Source organism: Mustelus asterias, chromosome 1, assembly GCF_964213995.1.
Source record: "Mustelus asterias chromosome 1, sMusAst1.hap1.1, whole genome shotgun sequence".
Classification (NCBI taxonomy): Eukaryota; Metazoa; Chordata; class Chondrichthyes; order Carcharhiniformes; family Triakidae; genus Mustelus; species Mustelus asterias.
The window spans coordinates 45951546-45969235 of record NC_135801.1 but is presented as its reverse complement, the minus strand read 5'-3'; positions in this window follow the sequence as shown (position 1 = coordinate 45969235).

The following is a 17690-nucleotide window of genomic DNA, read 5'->3' as shown; positions in this document are numbered from 1 at the left end:
ACCAACACCTCTACATTCTCAGGAGACTAAAGAAATTTGGCATGTCTGCTGCAACTCTCACCAACTTCCACAGATGCACCATAGAAAGTTTTTGGTTGTATCAGAGCTTGGTATGGCTCCTGCTTTGTCCAAGACTGCAAAAACCTACAAAGAGTTGTGAATGAAGCCTAGTCTATCACAAAAACCAGCCTCCCATCCATTGACACTACACTTCCTGTTGCCTCAGAAAAGCAGCCAGCTTCAGGGACCCCATGCACCCCAGACATACCTTCTTCCATCAGGAAAAAGGTACAAAAGTCTGAGATCACATGCCAACCGACTCAAAAACAGCTTCTTCCCTGCTGCCATCAGACTTTTAATTGACCTACCTCGCATTAAGCTGATCTTTCTCCATATATCCAACTATGACTGTAACACTACATTCTACTCTCTCCTTCCCTATGTAGAGCGTGCAACAATACTTTTCACTGTATACCAATATATGTGACAATAATAAATGAAATCAAATCCCTCTGAACCCCTTTCCCCTATTTCCCATCATGCCCATTCAAACTTGCACAACACGCCCACATGCTTTTACACCTGCACAATCCTACCCTTGCCTGCACTCCAGAATGGCCCTTCCCACCCTCCCACTCCATACCTTTGCCATTCCATGACCCTCATGGCATATCCCTGGCCTTTCAGGGTTTCCACACCCATCTCACCTCTTCATTCTTCTCCTCCTTGTCAAATCCCCCCTCCCGCTCCTCCCCACAAAGCTCATCGCTGCCCTTATGCAGCCGACTATCAGCAGCTAGAAGATACACTTTCTGGAAGCTGCTGTGAGAAAATCCATGTCATTGATGCACCACCCACCCCCATAGCACGTACTGTTTCAGGATCCATGATCACTGGAGGTCTCCCATTTTCCAATCTCACAATCCACCCCAGGCTTTCTTCCGGTAAGTCTTGGCATCTACTCGCCAAGTTGGTGTCGATGTGTTCCGGATCTGTTGGCGGTGCAGAAAATTGGATGGAGGGGACGATTGCAGTCACGACTTCATCTGCATTCCATTAACAGGATGCAAAATAGTATCATGCTGGCTTCTGGTGGAAATGGCAAAGGGTAGGAGCGCATATTCCTGGCATCATTTCACACTGGCAGGAAAACAATTTTTCAGCTCTTGTCGCATTGTCCACACCATTAAACCCATTGGAAAACTCTGCCCTTGGAGTCTTCATAGTATACTCAGTACTTGCTGACAATGACTTACATCTTCCCTCAATAAAACAACTTGAGTCTTCCTCACATCTTTAAGAATTAAACCACCCAGGCTTACTGTCAGGCAGACACGAGCACAAGTCACATGACTCCTTTAATTTATGCTACATTTAAAGCTACCGTCTGAAAATATAGTAGAACAAAGAACAGTACAGCACAGGAAACCGGCCCTTCGGCCCTTCAAGCCTGTGCCGCTCATTGGTCCAACTAGACCATTCGTTTGTATCCTTCCTTTCACAGACTGCTCATGTGACTATCCAGGTAAGTCTTAAACGATGCCAGCATGTCTGCCTCCACCACCCTACTTGGCAGCGCATTCCAGGCCCCCACCACTCTCTGTGTAAAAAACGTCCCTCTGATATCTGAGTTATACCTCGCCCCTCTCACCTTGAGCCCGTGACCCCTCGTGATCGTCACCTCCGACCTGGGAAAAAGCTTCCCACTGTTCACCCTTTCTATACCCTTCATAATTTTGTACACCTCTATTAGGTCTCCCCTCATTCTCCGTCTTTCCAGGTAGAACAAGCCCAGTTTACCCAATCTCTCCTCATAGCTAAGACCCTCCATACCAGGCAACATCCTGGTAAACCTTCTCTGCACTCTCTCTGAAGCCTCCATGTCCTTCTGGTAGTGCAGCGACCAGAACTGGACGCAGTTACTCCAAATGTGGCCGAACCAGCGTTCTATACAGCTGCAACATCAGACTCCAGCTTTTATACTCTATACCCCGTCCTATAAAGGCAAGCATACCATATGCCTTCTTCACCACCTTCTCCATCTGTGCTGCCACCTTCAAGGATTTGTGGACTTGCACACCTAGGTCCCTCTGTGTTTCTATACTCTTGATGGCTCTGCCATTTATTGTATAACTCCCCCCTATATTAGTTCTTCCAAAATGCATCACTTCGCATTTATCTGGATTAAATTCCATCTGCCATTTCTCTGCCTAATTTTCCAGCCTATCTATATCCTGCTGTATTGTCCGACAATGTTCATCGCTATCCGCAAGTCCAGCCTTGGATTAGCCAAAAGATACAATCCTCAACATAATCTTGTAACCATCATAAATATAATCAAGTGCAAGAACACAAATGTGCACAACTTGTTGAAGGTGGAAGGGCAGACTGAGAAGTGGTTAATAAAGCATATAGAATCCTGGGGTTTGTAAACAGGCAAAGAAAGAGGCTACAATGATCCATTAAAAACTGTATGTCAGCCTCAGCTGGAATATTGAGTCCAATTCCAGGCATTGCATTTAGGAATGATGTGAAGTCTTTAGAAAGGGTGCAAAAAATTCACAGGAGTGAGGGATTTCAGTTCCGTGGGTCAACTGGAGAATTTGGTTGCTTTTCTTTGAGAAGAGAAAGTTCGGTTTACCTAAACTACATGCAAATTGCATAGGGAAAATAAGATTAGAGGAATGAAATTATGGCTCAAAGATTAGTAGAATTGGATTCAGGTTCATGGGTACGGTCTATATCCACACATTTCTGGGACTAGTCATAGACGTTTACAACATGGAAACAGGTCCTTCGTCCCAACTTGTCCATGCCGCCCTTTTTTTAAACCCCTACATTAGTCCCAAATTTGTGCTACCAGTGCTACCAGTAAGAGTGGAGAGAGGGATAATCACAGATTAAGAAGGCATATGGCATGCTTGCCTTCATCGGCCAGGGCATTTAGCACAAGAGTTGGGAAATCATGTTGCAGCTATATAAAACCTTGTTTAGGCCACTTTTGGAGTATTGCGTGCAGTTCTGGTTGCCACACTACCAGAAGGATGTGGAAGCTTTGGAGAGAGTGCAAAGAAAGTTCAAAGAACAGTACAGCACAGGAAACAGGCCCTTCGGCCCTCCAAGCCTGTGCCGCTCCTTGGTCCAACTAGACCAATCGTTTGTATCCCTCCATTCCCAGGCTGCTCATGTGACTATCCAGGTAAGTCTTAAACAATGTCAGCGTGCCTGCCTCCACCACCCTACTTGGCAGCGCATTCCAGGCCCCCACCACCCTCTGTGTAAAAAACATCCCTCTAATATCTGAGTTATACTTCGCCCCTCGCACCTTGAGCTTGTGACCCCTTGTGAATGTCACTTCTGATCTGGGAAAAGTTTCCCACCGTTCACTCTATCTATCCCCTTCATAATTTTGTACACTTCTATTAGATCTCCCCTCATTCTCCGTCTTTCCAGGGAGAACAACCCCAGTTTACCCAATCTCTCCTCATAGCTAAGACCCTCCATACCAGGCAACATCCTGGTAAACCTTCTCTGCACTCTCTCTAACGCCTCCACGTCCTTCTGGTAGTGCGGCGACCAGAACTGGACGCAGTACTCCAAATGTGGCCGAACCAGCGTTCTATACAGCTGCATCATCAGACTCCAGCTTTTATACTCTATACCCCGTCCTATAAAGGCAAGCATGCCATATGCCTTCTTCACCACCTTCTCCACCTGTATTGCCACCTTCAAGGATTTGTGGACTTGCACACCTAGGTCCCTCTGTGTTTCTATACTCCTGATGACTCTGCCATTTATTGTATAACTCCTCCCTACATTATTTCTTCCAAAATGCATCACTTCGCATTTATCCGGATTAAACTCCATCTGCCACCTCTCCGCCCAATTTTCCAGCCTATCTATATCCTGCTGTATTGCCCGACAATGCTCTTCGCTATCCGCAAGTCCAGCTATCTTCGTGTCATCCGCAAACTTGCTGATAACACCAGTTACACCTTCTTCCAGATCATTTATATATATCACAAATAGCAGAGGTCCCAGTACAGAGCCCTGCGGAACACCACTGGTCACAGACCTCCAGCCGGAAAAAGACCCTTCGACCACTACCCTCTGTCTCCTATGGGATGTCACTGGGATGTTACCTGGTCTCGAGGGTGTTTGCTATGAGGAGAGCTTGAATAAACTAGGATTGTTTTCATTGGAAAGACCGAGGCTGAGGAGAGGTCTACAAAATTATGAGAGGCATATACAGGGTGGATAGTCAGAAGCTTTTTCCCAGGCTGGAAGTGTCGATTACAGGGGGTACAGGTTCAAAGTGAGATGGGGAAAGTTTAAGGGAGATGTGCAGGGGAAGTTTTTCACGCAGAAAGTGGTGGGTGCCTGGAACACACTGCCAGAGGAGGTGGTGGAAGCAGGCACATTAGCAACATTTAAGAGGCATCTGGATGGGTACTTGAATAGGGAGAGAGTAGTAGGATATGGACCAAGTAAGGGTAGAAGGTTTTTTTTAGTTTAGTTCGGGCATCATGATTGGCACAGACTTGGAGGGCCATAGGACCTGTTCCTGTGCTGTACTTTTCTTTGTTCTTCTTTCTTTCTTTGTTCAAGAAATGATTTGTGGGAGTGGTATGCAGACTCCCAAACCGTGCCCTCATGGTATGATGGAATATAAGGGAAGAAATAATGGGCACTGATCAGAAAGGTATGGTAATAATCATAGGGGATTTTAATCTACACATAGACTGCTAAAATCAGATGAGCAAAAGTAGCCTGGATTTTGAGTTCATAGAATGCTTTCAGGATAGGTTCTTAGACCAGCACCTTCTGGAACCAACCAAAGAGCAGTCTATTTGTGATCTGGTATTGTGTAACAAGAGGGTGCTCCCTGGCAACAGCGATCATAAGATTGTACATTGTGAATTGTACATTCAGTATGAGGGAGAGAAGAGTGGGTCCAAAACTAGTATGTTAAATTTAAATAAGGGCAATTACGAGGGAATGAAAGCACAGCTAGTTAAAGTGAACTGGCAGATTAGGATAAGGGATAGGTCAATAAGGACGGAGAGATAGGATAAGTGATAGGATGGCAGATATTTTAAGTGATATTTCAGAATGCACCGAATAGATACCTTCGAATAGAGAAAGAAAAATTCCAAAAGAAGGAACCACCATCTACGGTTAACTAAAAAAGGTAAAGATAGTATCAAACTTCATAAAAAGCTGCACAAGGATGGATGGCAGGTCAGAGGTTTGGACAGAATATTAAAAAAAACACCAAAAGATGATTAAAAGATTAATTAGGATATGTTGATAGGGTTTCCAAAGTGGCCAGTACCGTCAGAAATTCAGACAATACAAGACTCACGAAGCCAGTGTCTCAGTTTAAAGACGTAACCTTTATTTTGACCAGCGGCCACGAGGAGAAATCATCAAAGGGTAAGGGCAGTTCTGAGATGGAGCAGTTGGGCAGTTCTGAGATGGAGCAGTTAGACATCTCCAATGAAAATCTGACATAATTACAAAATCTGTAAAGAGATGGAGAGGTTTACACCGGTTTAACTGTTCTTTAAGCTAGTGATTAGGATCAGCAGCAGCCACTGCTCGCAATGGTGGCAATGCCATGACAAATCACAGAGCCACGACAGGTATCTGTGGTCCAGACCTCAGCCCCAGAAGGCAGATGGAAGATAGACTCCTGCACTCAGCAGCACCAAAGGTTCACTCTGATACATGGAGTAGGAATTTCCGATGACTTGAAATCTGAATTCTTGTGGTAAACTTATGAATACTGCTCCATTTCTTTTATGTGGAAGCTCAGTCGCTGGACCAGGTACGCCCATGTTTCTACCAGAAGTGGTACTGTTGCTGGGGATGTTGAGGACAGGGTGGCTCGCTAGGATTACTCACTCACTCACTGGCCCCAACGTTTCCAGGGTTATTGTTCATTATTAAGTGAGGAACAGGAGTCCCATCTCCAACGGTAAGAGAATTGCAGCAGTATTTAAACAACTGACCTATAAGTTGCAACATGGGGATGTAAGGGTTGAGCAATCTACTTGTTGCCATCTATTCCACAGCCAAGTGTATCTCAGTGCTGATGGCCAGCAAGCGTGCAAACCAAGATAATGTCTCATGGATCATTGTCACTTGCGCACCCCTCTACCTGCCTCCTCAGATACCCACACGTTAGTTTCCATTGGTAGGAGAGACTGGGAACCGAGAGCACAGCCTCAAAGTGAAGGGATGACCCTTTAGAACTGCGAGGAGGAGGAATTTCTTCGGCCAGAGGGTGGTGAGTCTGTGGAATTCATTGCCACAGAGGGCTGTGGAGGCCGGGTCGTCGAGTGTATTTAGGACAGATGGGTAGGTTCTTGATTTGTAATGGGATTAAAAGTTATGGGGAAAGGGCGGGAGAGTGAGGTTGAGAAGCTTATCAGCTATGATTGAATGGCAGAGCAGACTCGATGGGCCGAATGGCCTAATTCTGCTCCTATATCTTATGGTCTTATATATATACAATTCAAAACAGATCAATTATGGGTTTTCTTATCAATTACACCCGCCTTTCATTAGCTTTAAATGAATCATCCTCAATATATGTAAATCAATCATAATACCTGTCATATACCATGGCCAATTGCATCTTACCGTCTGGCATAATGGCATTTTATTAGTCATAGAATAGAATAGAATCCCTACAGTGCAGAAGGAGGCAATTCGGCCCATCGAGTCTGCACCGACCACAATCCCACCCAGGCCCTACTCCCACATATTTTACCCACTAATCCCTCTAACCTACGCATCTCAGGACTCTAAGGGGCAATTTTGAACCTGGCCAATCAACCTAACCCGCACATCTTTGGACTGTGGGAGGAAACCGGAGCACCCAGAGGAAACCCATGCAGACACGAGGAGAATGTGCAAACTCCACACAGACAGTGACCCGAGCCGGGAATCGAACCCGGAACCCTGGAGCTGTGAAGCAGCAGTGCTAACCACTGTGCTACCATGCCGCCCCTAGTCCATAGAATCTGGAAGCTAACTTCTGTTTTGATTGACCCCAGTTCCTGTGTTGCCTAGTAACCTCAGATGCTAGCCCAAAGTTCAAATGACGTTCCCATGAGTTCCCCTATAGGTCACTGCCAAGCCAGATTAACCCATGATTTGGTGACAGTGACCACAATTCGATTACGTTTACTTTAGCAATGGAAAAGGATAGGTATATACCAAAGGGCAAGAGTTATAGCTGGGGGAAAGGAAATTATGATGCGATTAGGCAAGATTTAGCTGGCATAGGTTGGGGAAGGAAACTGCAGGGCATGGGCACAATTGTAATGTGGAACTTGTTCAAGGAACAGCTACTACGCGTCCTTGATAAATATGTACCTGTCAGGCAGGGAGGAAGCAGACATGTGAGGGAACCGTGGTTTACGAAGGAGGTTGAATCTCTTGTGAAGAGGAAGAAGGAGACTTACGTTAAGATGAGATGTGAAGGCTCAGTTAGGGCGCTTGAGAGTTACAAGTTAGCCAGGAAGGACCTAAAGAAAGAGTTAAGAAGAGCCAGGAGGGGACATGAGAAGTCTTTGGCAGGTAGGATCAAGGAAAACCCTGAAGCTTTCTATAGGTATGTTAGGAGTAAAAGAATGACTCGGGTAAGATTAGGGCCAGTCAAGGACAGGAGTGGGAAGTTGTGCGTGGAGTCTGAAGAGATAGGAGAGGCACTAAATGAATATTTTTCGTCGGTATTCACACTGGAGAGGGACAGTGTTGTTCAGGGGAGGACTGAGATGCAGGCTGTTGGACTGGATGGGATTGATGTTCATAAGGAGGAGGTGTTAGCAATTCTGGAAAGGGTAAAAATAGATAAGTCCCCTGGGCCAGATGGGATTTATCCTCGGATTCTCTGGGAGGCTAGAGAGGAGATTGCAGAGCCTTTGGCTTTGATCTTTGTGTCGTCATTGTCTACAGGAACAGTGCCAGAAGACTGGAGGATAGCAAATGTTGTCCCCTTGTTCAAGAAGGGGAGTAGGGACAACCCTGGTAATTATCATAGAAATCATAGAAATCATAGAAACCCTACAGTGCAGAAGCAGGCCATTCGGCCCATCGAGTCTGCACCGACCACAATCCCACCCAGGCCCTACCCCCACATATTTTACCCGCTAATCCCTCTAACCTACGCATCCCAGGACTCTAAGGGGCAATTTTTTTTAACCTGGCCAATCAACATAACCCGCACATCTTTGGACTGTGGGAGGAAACCGGAGCACCCGGAGGAAACCCACGCACACATGAGGAGAATGTGCAAACTCCACACAGACAGTGACCCGAGCCGGGAATCGAACCCGGGACCCTGGAGCTGTGAAGCAGCAGTGCTAACCACTGTGCTACCGTGCCGCCCTAGACCGGTGAGCCTTACTTCTGTTGTGGGCAAAGTATTGGAAAGGATTATAAGAGATAGGATTTATAATCACCTAGAAAGGAATAATTTGATTAGGGATAGTCAGCACGGTTTTGTGAAGGGTAGGTCGTGCCTCACAAACCTTATTGAGTTCTTTGAGAAGGTGACCAAAGAGGTGGATGAGGGTAAAGCGGTTGATGTGGTGTATATGGATTTCAGCAAAACGTTTGATAAGGTTCCCCATGGTAAGCCTTTGCAGAAAATACGGACACATGGGATTGAGGGTGATTTAGTGGTTTGGATCAGGAATTGGCTAGCTGTAAGAAAACAAAGGGTGGTGGTTGATGGGAAATATTCATCCTGGAGTTCAATTACTAGTGGTGTACCGCAAGGATCTGTTTTGGGGCCACTGCTGTTTGTCATTTTTATTAATGACTTGGATGAGGGCGTGGAAGGATGGATTAGTAAATTTGCGGATGACACTAAAGTCGGTGGAGTTGTAGACAATGCGGAGGGAAGTGGCAGGTTACAGAGGGACATAGATAAGCTGCAGAGCTGGGCTGAGAGGTGGCGAATGGAGTTTAATGTGGAAAAGTGTGAGGTGATTCACTTTGGAAGGAGTAACAGGAATACAGAGTACTGGGCTAATGGTAAGATACTTGGTAGTGTGGATGAACAGAGGGATCTGGGTGTCCATGTGCATAGATCCCTGAAAGTTGGCACCCAGGTTGATAGGGTTGTTAAGAAGGCGTACGGTGTGTTAGCTTTTATTGGTAGAGGGATTGAGTTTCGGAGCCAGGAGGTCATGCTGCAACTGTACAAAACTCTGGTGCGGCTGCATTTGGAGTATTGCGTACAGTTCTGGTCGCCGTATTATAGGAAAGATGTGGAAGTGTTGGAAAGGGTGCAGAGGAGATTTACCAGGATGTTGCCTGGTATGGTGGGAAAATCGTATGAGGAAAGGCTGAGGGGCTTGAGGTTGTTTTCGTTAGAGAGAAGAAGGTTAAGAGGTGACTTAATAGAGGCATACAAGATGATCAGAGGATTAGATAGGGTGGATAGTGAGAGTCTTTTTCCTCGGATGGTGTTGGCTAGCACGAGGGGACATAGCTTTAAATTGAGGGGTGAGAGATATAGGACAGGTGTTAGAGGTAGGTTCTTTACTCAGAGAGTAGTAAGGGCGTGGAATGCCCTGCCTGCAGCAGTGGTGGACTCGTCAACGTTGAGAGCGTTCAAGTGGTTATTGGATAAACATATGGATGATATTGGAATAGTGTAGATTAGAGGGGCTTTAGATTGGTACCACTGGTCGGCGCAACATCGAGGGCCGAAAGGCCTGTACTGCGCTGTAATGTTCTATGATCTATGACCCTATGTCTGGGCATGCATCCATTTTATCTGGACAGTGAATAAACCCTATTCATAAAATTTAATTAAACGTTGTAAATGTTCTGCCACTCTGCATGAGATCAGTGGGGGGAAAGGGGGGTCTGCTGCCACTCTGCCTGAGATCAGTGAGGGGGAGGGACCCACGATCAGTCTGGGTGGCAGGGGGGGGGATAAGGGGGTCAGTAATGTTGAGGGAGTGGGGCAATGTCTGTGGGGGCCATGGGGAGGCATTATCCAGTCCAGGAGGGATGTGACAGGGGAGCCACTACTGACTTCAAGAAGTGTAGTGGAGGATATTCCAATCTATGTCAACAGGAATGAAGTGGAAATGGTTGCGAGCTTCAGGTTTCTAGATATGCAGATCACCAAAAACCTGTCCTGGTCCCTCCACGCCAATGCTATAGCTAAGAAAGCCCACCAACGTCTCTACTTTCTCAGAAGGCTAAGGAAATTCATTATGTCCGCTACGACTCTCACCAATCTTTACAAATGCATCATAGAAAGCATCCTTTCCAGATTTATCACAGCTTGGTATGGCTCCTGCTCTGACCAAGACTGCAAGACACTACAAAAGATTATGAATGTAGCCCAGTCCATCACTCAAACCAACCTCCCATCCATTGACTCCGTCTACACTTCCCATGGCCTCGGAAAAGCAGACAGCATAATCAAGGACCCCATGCACCCCAAACATTGTCTCTTCCACTTTGTTCCATCGGGAAAAAGACACAAAATTCTGAGGTCACGTACCAACTGACTCAAGAACAGCTTCTTCCCTGCTGCCATCAGACTTTTGAATGGACTTAACTTATATTAAGTTGATCTTTCGCTACACCCTAGCTATGCTGTAACACGATATTCTACACCCTCTCCTTTTTTTCTCCCCTATGTACTCTATGAACGATATGCTTCATCTGTATAGCACATAAGAAACAATATTTTTCACTGTATACGAATATATGTGACAATAATGAATCAGATCGAATCAGCCATGCTCCCTATATCCATATGAAATTTCCTTTTGAGGTCCCTTTTGAGGGGCGGCCCAGTGGCATAGTGGTTAGCAGAGGGGACCCAAGTTTCATTCCTGGCTTGGGTCACTGCACTTGGGTCTGCACGTTCTCCTGGAGTCTGCGTGGGTTTCCTCCGGGTGCTCTGGTTTCCTCCCATAGTCTGAAAAACATGCTGATTAGGTGCATTGGCTATGCTAAAATCTCCCTCAGTGTACATGAGCAGGCACTGGAGTGTGGCGACTAGGGGATTTTCACAATAACTTCATTTCAATGTTAATGTAAACTTACTTGTGACACTAATAAATAATTTTTGAACTAATCAGCCCTTTTCTTTATTCGTTCATGGATGTTTAAGATTCAACACATTGCTGTGGATCCGGAATCACATGTCGGCCAGACCAGGTAAGGTTGACAGATTCCCTTCCCCTTTTTACAACAGTCAACGATGGCTTAATGGGTATTGTAATATGTCTTCGGAGGCAGAGTCCCTTCACCAAAATCCCTTTATTTACAAACTCTAACAGCAGTACACAGCGTGCTATCAGTTCGCAGTCAACCTCCGGGGGTGTCAGGGCAACTGACACTCCCGGTTAAGTACAAGGCAAAGACTCCCTGATTGGCCTGTCAATTGGATCCTTAATCAGGGAGTTCATATTCCAGTAGGCCGACCTCAGTAGCCTGATTGAAGGTATAATTAGACTTTTCATTCCAGATTTTTATTGAATTCAAATTTCACCATCTATCATTAGTCATAGAGTTGTACAGTGCAGAAAAGACCTTTCGGCCCATCGAATCTGCACCAATAATAAGAACAAAGAAATGTACAGCACAAGAATAGATCCTTCGACCCTCCAAGCCTGTAGCGATCATGATGCCCTAACTAAACTCAAAAATACCTTCTGCTCTTATTCGGTCCATATCCCTCTATTCCCTCCCTATTCATGTACTCATCGAAATGTCTCTTAAATGTTGCTAATATGCTGCTTCCATCACCTCCTCTGGCAGTGCATGAGTACTGCCTCCAGGCACCCACCACTCTGCATGAAAAACACCCCCACACATCTCCCTTAAACTTTCCCCATCTCATCTTGAACTCATGCTCCCTTGTAATTGACCCTTTCACCCTGGGAAAAAGCCTCTGTCTCACAGCATTAGGAACCTGGGTTCAATTCTGGCCTTGGGTGACTGTGTGGAGTTTACACATTCTCCTTGTATCTGTGTGGGTATCCTCCGGGTGCTCCGGTTTCCTCCCACAGTCCAAAGATTGGCCATGGTAAATTGCCTTAGTGTCAGGGGGATTTGCAGGGTAAATACATGGGGATAGAGCCTTTGTGGGATTGTTGTCGGTGTAGGTTCGATTAGCCGAATGGCCTCCTTCTGCACTGTAGGGATTCTATGATTCTATGGTGAACCTTAATCATCTTGGCCACCTGTGTTCCCACTTTTAGGGAACTGTGGATCTGCATGACTCGATCCCTCTGTATGTTAATTTTCTCAATGGTTCTGCCTTTTACAGCACAATTCATACCTAAATTTGATCCTCCAAAATGTATCACCTTGCATTTGTCCATCTGCCATTTCTATGCCTAAATCTTCAATCTATCTACACCCTGTTGTATCCTCTGACAATCCCCAGCACCATCAGCAACTCCATCAATCTTCATGTCATTCGCGAACTTACTAATCAGACCCCCCACATTTTTCTCCAGATCATTTATACAAACAACAGAGATCCCAGCACTGATCCCTGTGGAACACCACTAGCTACAAATCTTCAGTTTGAAAAACACCTTTCCAACACTACTCTCTGTCTTCTATGAGCCAGTTCTGTATCCATCTAGCCAGCCCACCCCAAATCCCAGGTGATTTTAGTTTTTGTACCAGTCTGCCATATGGGACCTTATCAAATGCCTTACTAAAGCTCATATAAACTACATCCACAACCTTTCCCTCATCAATTATCTTTGTCACCTCTTCAAAAAACTCAATCAAGTTGGTGAGACATGACCTTTCCCATACAAAACCATGCTGCCTATCACCAGCTAGTCCATTTTTTTCCAAATGTGCATATATCCTGTCCCTCAGTATCTTCTCCAAAAGCTTCCCCAACACTGACGTCAGGTTCATGGGCCTATAATTTGCTGGATTATCCAACCCATCCAACCCAAGACCAAGCCATCTATATTTTCTTGTAACCTACAACCATCATCTTCACTATTAACCATCCTACCAATCTTGGTTTCCTCTGCAAACTTGCTTAACATTCCCCCCATATTTTCATCTATATCATTTATGTACATGTGGCCAAATAATACATATATAACAAATAATAAGGGTCCCAGTACTGATCGTTGTGGCACACCACTGGGATACCAGCCTCCATTCACTCAAACAGCCTTCTACCTTTGTGTCCTATCACTCAGCCAGTTTCAGATCCATCTCGCCAAGCTTTACTGAATTCATGTGCTTTAACCTTCTCAATCTTTTTCCCATGTGGGACCTTGTCAAAAGCTTTGTAAAATCAATATTATTATATTGATTTTAAATCAATATATTACATCAAACGAACTTCCCTCATCCACACACTTGATCACATTTTTGAAAAATTCTAACAAATATTAGGCATGACCTCCCTCTGACAAAGTCGAGTGTGGGTGTTTGTGAGAGTGAGTTAGCGTGTGTGTGGCAGCAAGTGAACATGTCTGTGGGAGTGTGTGTGGGAGTATGTAAGTGTGTGTTTAAGAATGAGTTAGAACATAGAACATAGAAAAACTACAGCACAAACAGGCCCTTCGGCCCACAAGTTGCGCCGGTCATGTCCCTACCTACCTAGGCCTATGTATAGGCTTACCTATAACCCTCAATCCTATTAAGTCCCATGTAATCATCCAGAAGTCTCTTAAAAGACCCTATCGAGTTTGCCTCCACCACCATTGACGGCAGCCGATTCCACTCACCCACCACCCTCTGAGTGAAAAACTTACCCCTGACATCTCCTGTGTACCTACTCCCCAGCACCTTAAACCTGTGTCCTCTCGTAGCAGCCATTTCAGCCCTGGGAAAAAGCCTCTGAGAATCCATCCGATCTATACCTCTCAACACCTTGTACACCTCTATCAGGTCACCTCTCATCCTTCGTCTCTCCAAGGAGAAAAGACCGAGCTCCCTCAACCTATCCTCATAAGACATGGCACCCAATCCAGGCAACATCCTTGTAAATCTTCTCTGCACCCTTTCAATAATTTCTACATCCTTCCTGGAATGAGGCGACCAGAACTGAGCACAGTACTCTAAGTGGGGTCTTATAAAGCTGCATCATTATCTCCCAACTCCTAAACTCAATCCCTCGATTGATGAAGGCCAGCACACCATATGCCTTCTTAACCACCTCCTCTACCTGCGAGGCCGATTTAAGGGTCCTATGGACCCGGACCCCAAGGTCCTTCTGATCCTCTACACTGCTAAGAGTCTTACCCTTGATATTATAGTCCTTCATCCCATTTGGCCTGCCAAAATGTATCACTACACATTCATCTGTTAGTGTGGCAATAAGTGAGCATGTGTCTGCAAGTGATTGAATGTGTGTGGAAATGAGTGAGCGTATGTGTGGTTTTTAGTGAGCGTGTGTGTGCAAATGAGCAAGCATAAATGTGGGAGTGAGTGAGCGTGTGTGCAGGAAAGAGGGTGTGTTTGGTGGTGAGTTAGCGCATGTGTGAGAGTGAACGAGTGTCTATGGGAGTGAGTGGTTGAGTGTGCGGGAGTGAATGAGCATGTATGTGGGATTGAGTGACTGTGTGTGAGTGAGTAATAAAGCATGTGTGGGAGTTTTGTAAATGAGATAGCATGTGTGTGGGAGTGTGTGTGGGACTGAGTGAGTCTATGTGGGAGTGACTGAGTGCAAATGAATCAGTATGTGTGTGGGAGTAAGCGTACACGTAGCAGTGAGTGAGGGTGTGTGTGGGAATGACTGAGTGTGGCAGTGAGTGAGCATATGTGTGTAAGTGAGGGAGTGTGTGTTTACAAGTTTATTAGGGTCACAAGTAGGCTTGTATTAATGAAGTTACTGTGAAAATCCTCTAGTTGCCACACCCCGGCGCCTGTTCGGGTACACTGAGGGAGAATTTAGCATGGCCAATGCACCTAACCAGCAGGTCTTTTGGACTGTGGGAGAAAGCTGGAGCGCCCGGATGAAACCCATGCAGAGGGAGAACATGCAGACGTCACACAGACAGTGGCCCAAGCCAGAACCGAACCCGGGTCCCTGATGCTGTGAGACACTGTGTCAAGTTAGTGAGTCTGTGTGGGAGAGTGAGCATGTATGGTGGGAGTGAATGAGTCTATATGTGAATGACTGAATCTGTGTGAGCATGTGTTGGAGCGAATGAGTGTGTGTGGGAGTAAGTGAGGAGTGAGTGTGTAGCTGTATGGGAGTTTGAGCGTGTGTTTGGAAGTGAGTGAGTGTTTTTGTGTGTGGAAGTGAGTGAGTCTGTGGGGGGTGAGTGTGTGCATCAGAGTGAGTGAGTGTGGGAGTGAGTGCGTATGCGGGTATGTGTGTGTGAGCGTGTGGGTGGGTAACTCTGTGGGAGTGAGTTAGCATTTGCGTGGGAGTGTGTGCATGTCTTTTTTTATTCATCTGTGAGACATGGGTATTGCTGGCTGGCCAGCATTTATGGCCCATTCCTAGTTGCCTTGAGAAGGAGATGGTGAACTGCCTTCTTGGAACACTGTGGTTCACGTGCTGTGTGGGAGTGAGTGTGTGTTTGGGAGTGAGTGAGCATGTGTGGGACTGAGTGAGCATGAGTGTGTGAGTTAGCGTGACTCTGGGAATGAGATAGTGTTTGAGGGATCATAGAATTCATAGAAATCCTACAGTGCAGAAGGAGGCCATTCGGCCCATCGAGTCTGCACCAACCACAATCCCACCCAGGCCCTACCCCCACATATTTACCCGCTAATCCCTCTAACCTACACATCCCAGGACTCTAAGGGGCAATTTTTAACCTGGCCAATCAACCTAACCCGCACATCTTTGGACTGTGGGAGGAAACCGGAGCACCCGGAGTAAACCCACGCAGACACGAGGAGAATGTGCAAACTCCACACAGACAGTGACCCGAGCCGGGAATTGAACCCGGGACCCTGGAGCTGTGAAGCAGCTGTGCTAACCACTGTGCTACCGTGCCAGATTGAGTGAGTGTGTGTGTGGGAGTGATTGAGGGTGTGTGTGGGAGTGAGTGAGGGTGTGTGTGGGAGTGAGTGAGCATGTGGGTGGGAGTTAGTGAGTTTAATTGTGCGAGAGTGAGTGTGGGGAGTGAGTGAGTGTGTTTGGGTATGACTGAACAAGAGTTTGTGGAAGTGAGTGAGTGTGTGTGGGATTTAGTGAGTCTGCATGGGAATGAATGAACATGTGTGAGCACTTAAAATAGCTTTTTTCACCTCATCATAATCTTTAACACCTGCTCTGATAGTGAAGCAAACACATCATTAGCTCTATCTACCAACTTCTTTTGAATCAATAATACCCATATTGTTTGTGGCCATTCATTTGTTTAGCTACTTTGTCAAATGAAATGAAAAAGGCTTTTACACCCTTCTCATCAAACCATGGCAATTCTTGCACTTATTTAAACAGATCCCCACCAGGCCTTCGACTATGATGGGTTTGCTCTTCCTCATTACTACTCCCAAACTTTACCTTTACCTCCACCATTTTAAGTAGACGTTCACTTTTCAGTTTCAGTTTCCGAAGTTCAAATTCTCTCTCTTTTTCTTTTTGTTCAGACAGTGCTATTCTATCTCTTTTTCCTCTGCTTTTAATTGCAATTCAAACTATTTCATTTCCTTTTCATGTTCAAGCTGTTTCATTTGTAATCAAATTCTAGCTATTTCCAGTGATTCTGACTAGATTTGTGGCAATTTCAAATGCTGAACTGTTGTAGGGAAAAATCCCTTGCACCAGTGCATTCAAAGAAGTCGAGTCGCAAGGCAACGTTCAAAGTGTTTTTCTTTATTGTACAATTACTGGGAACCCAGGGAGAACCAACGTAACCAGCTCCGAAACAGTGGCTTGGCCACGTTGATCTCAATCCTTTCACATCAGCTCTGGATCTTTATAGGGATCCAAATTCGAGCGGGAACATTTGATTATGCATTTTTACAATATGTATAAAGTGGTCTGTCGGGTCAGGAAGTTCTCTGGGAGGCTTGTCAATTTGCATTTGTATGGTGTGTGTTTGTGTTAATGGGACTACCTGTTCTTGTCCCGGTGTTTTAATGTGTTTCCCATTATCCCCTCTATGTGTCCCCTTATCTGAATTGACCTCATTGTTTTGTGTCTGTGTTCCCTGCTTGCGAGATTAGGTGTTAATGTCATTTTGTCCTGCTGTGTGTAGGGAGATTTAATCTAATCTTTTATTCCTTTTACCCTAGTTTGTTAAGTTTCTTTGCCTGCCTTGGCCATTTTATTCCTGTAATATTTTATTGATAGTCTGGTTATGCCATATAGCCCACTCTCGGTCTTGACTCGCAGATATCCCGATCTTCCTTGGCCAAAGGCCGGTTTAAAATGCAGCTTCGCGCTGTTGCTGGGCAGAATAAGGATCTTTCGTTGGCTTTGAAATTTAAAGGTCTCTCAGCTGTGCAGAGGAGGTTTGAACGAATATCCATCCGGGTGTTCCCCTCTGCATTGTAGGCACGTTATGAATGGTGCCAATATGGCTTTTGGAAAATTGCCTACTTCAGTCCCTCCTCTCGTCCAGGGGGTCCCATTCATGGCTGACCCCCCATGGACGATCTTCAGAGGTACAGTGACTTGTACAGATGTCGTCCTTGCCGTTGTTCCTCTTCCTCTGTGGTGTGGTTAAATTCTTGCATCTGGATACTGGCAG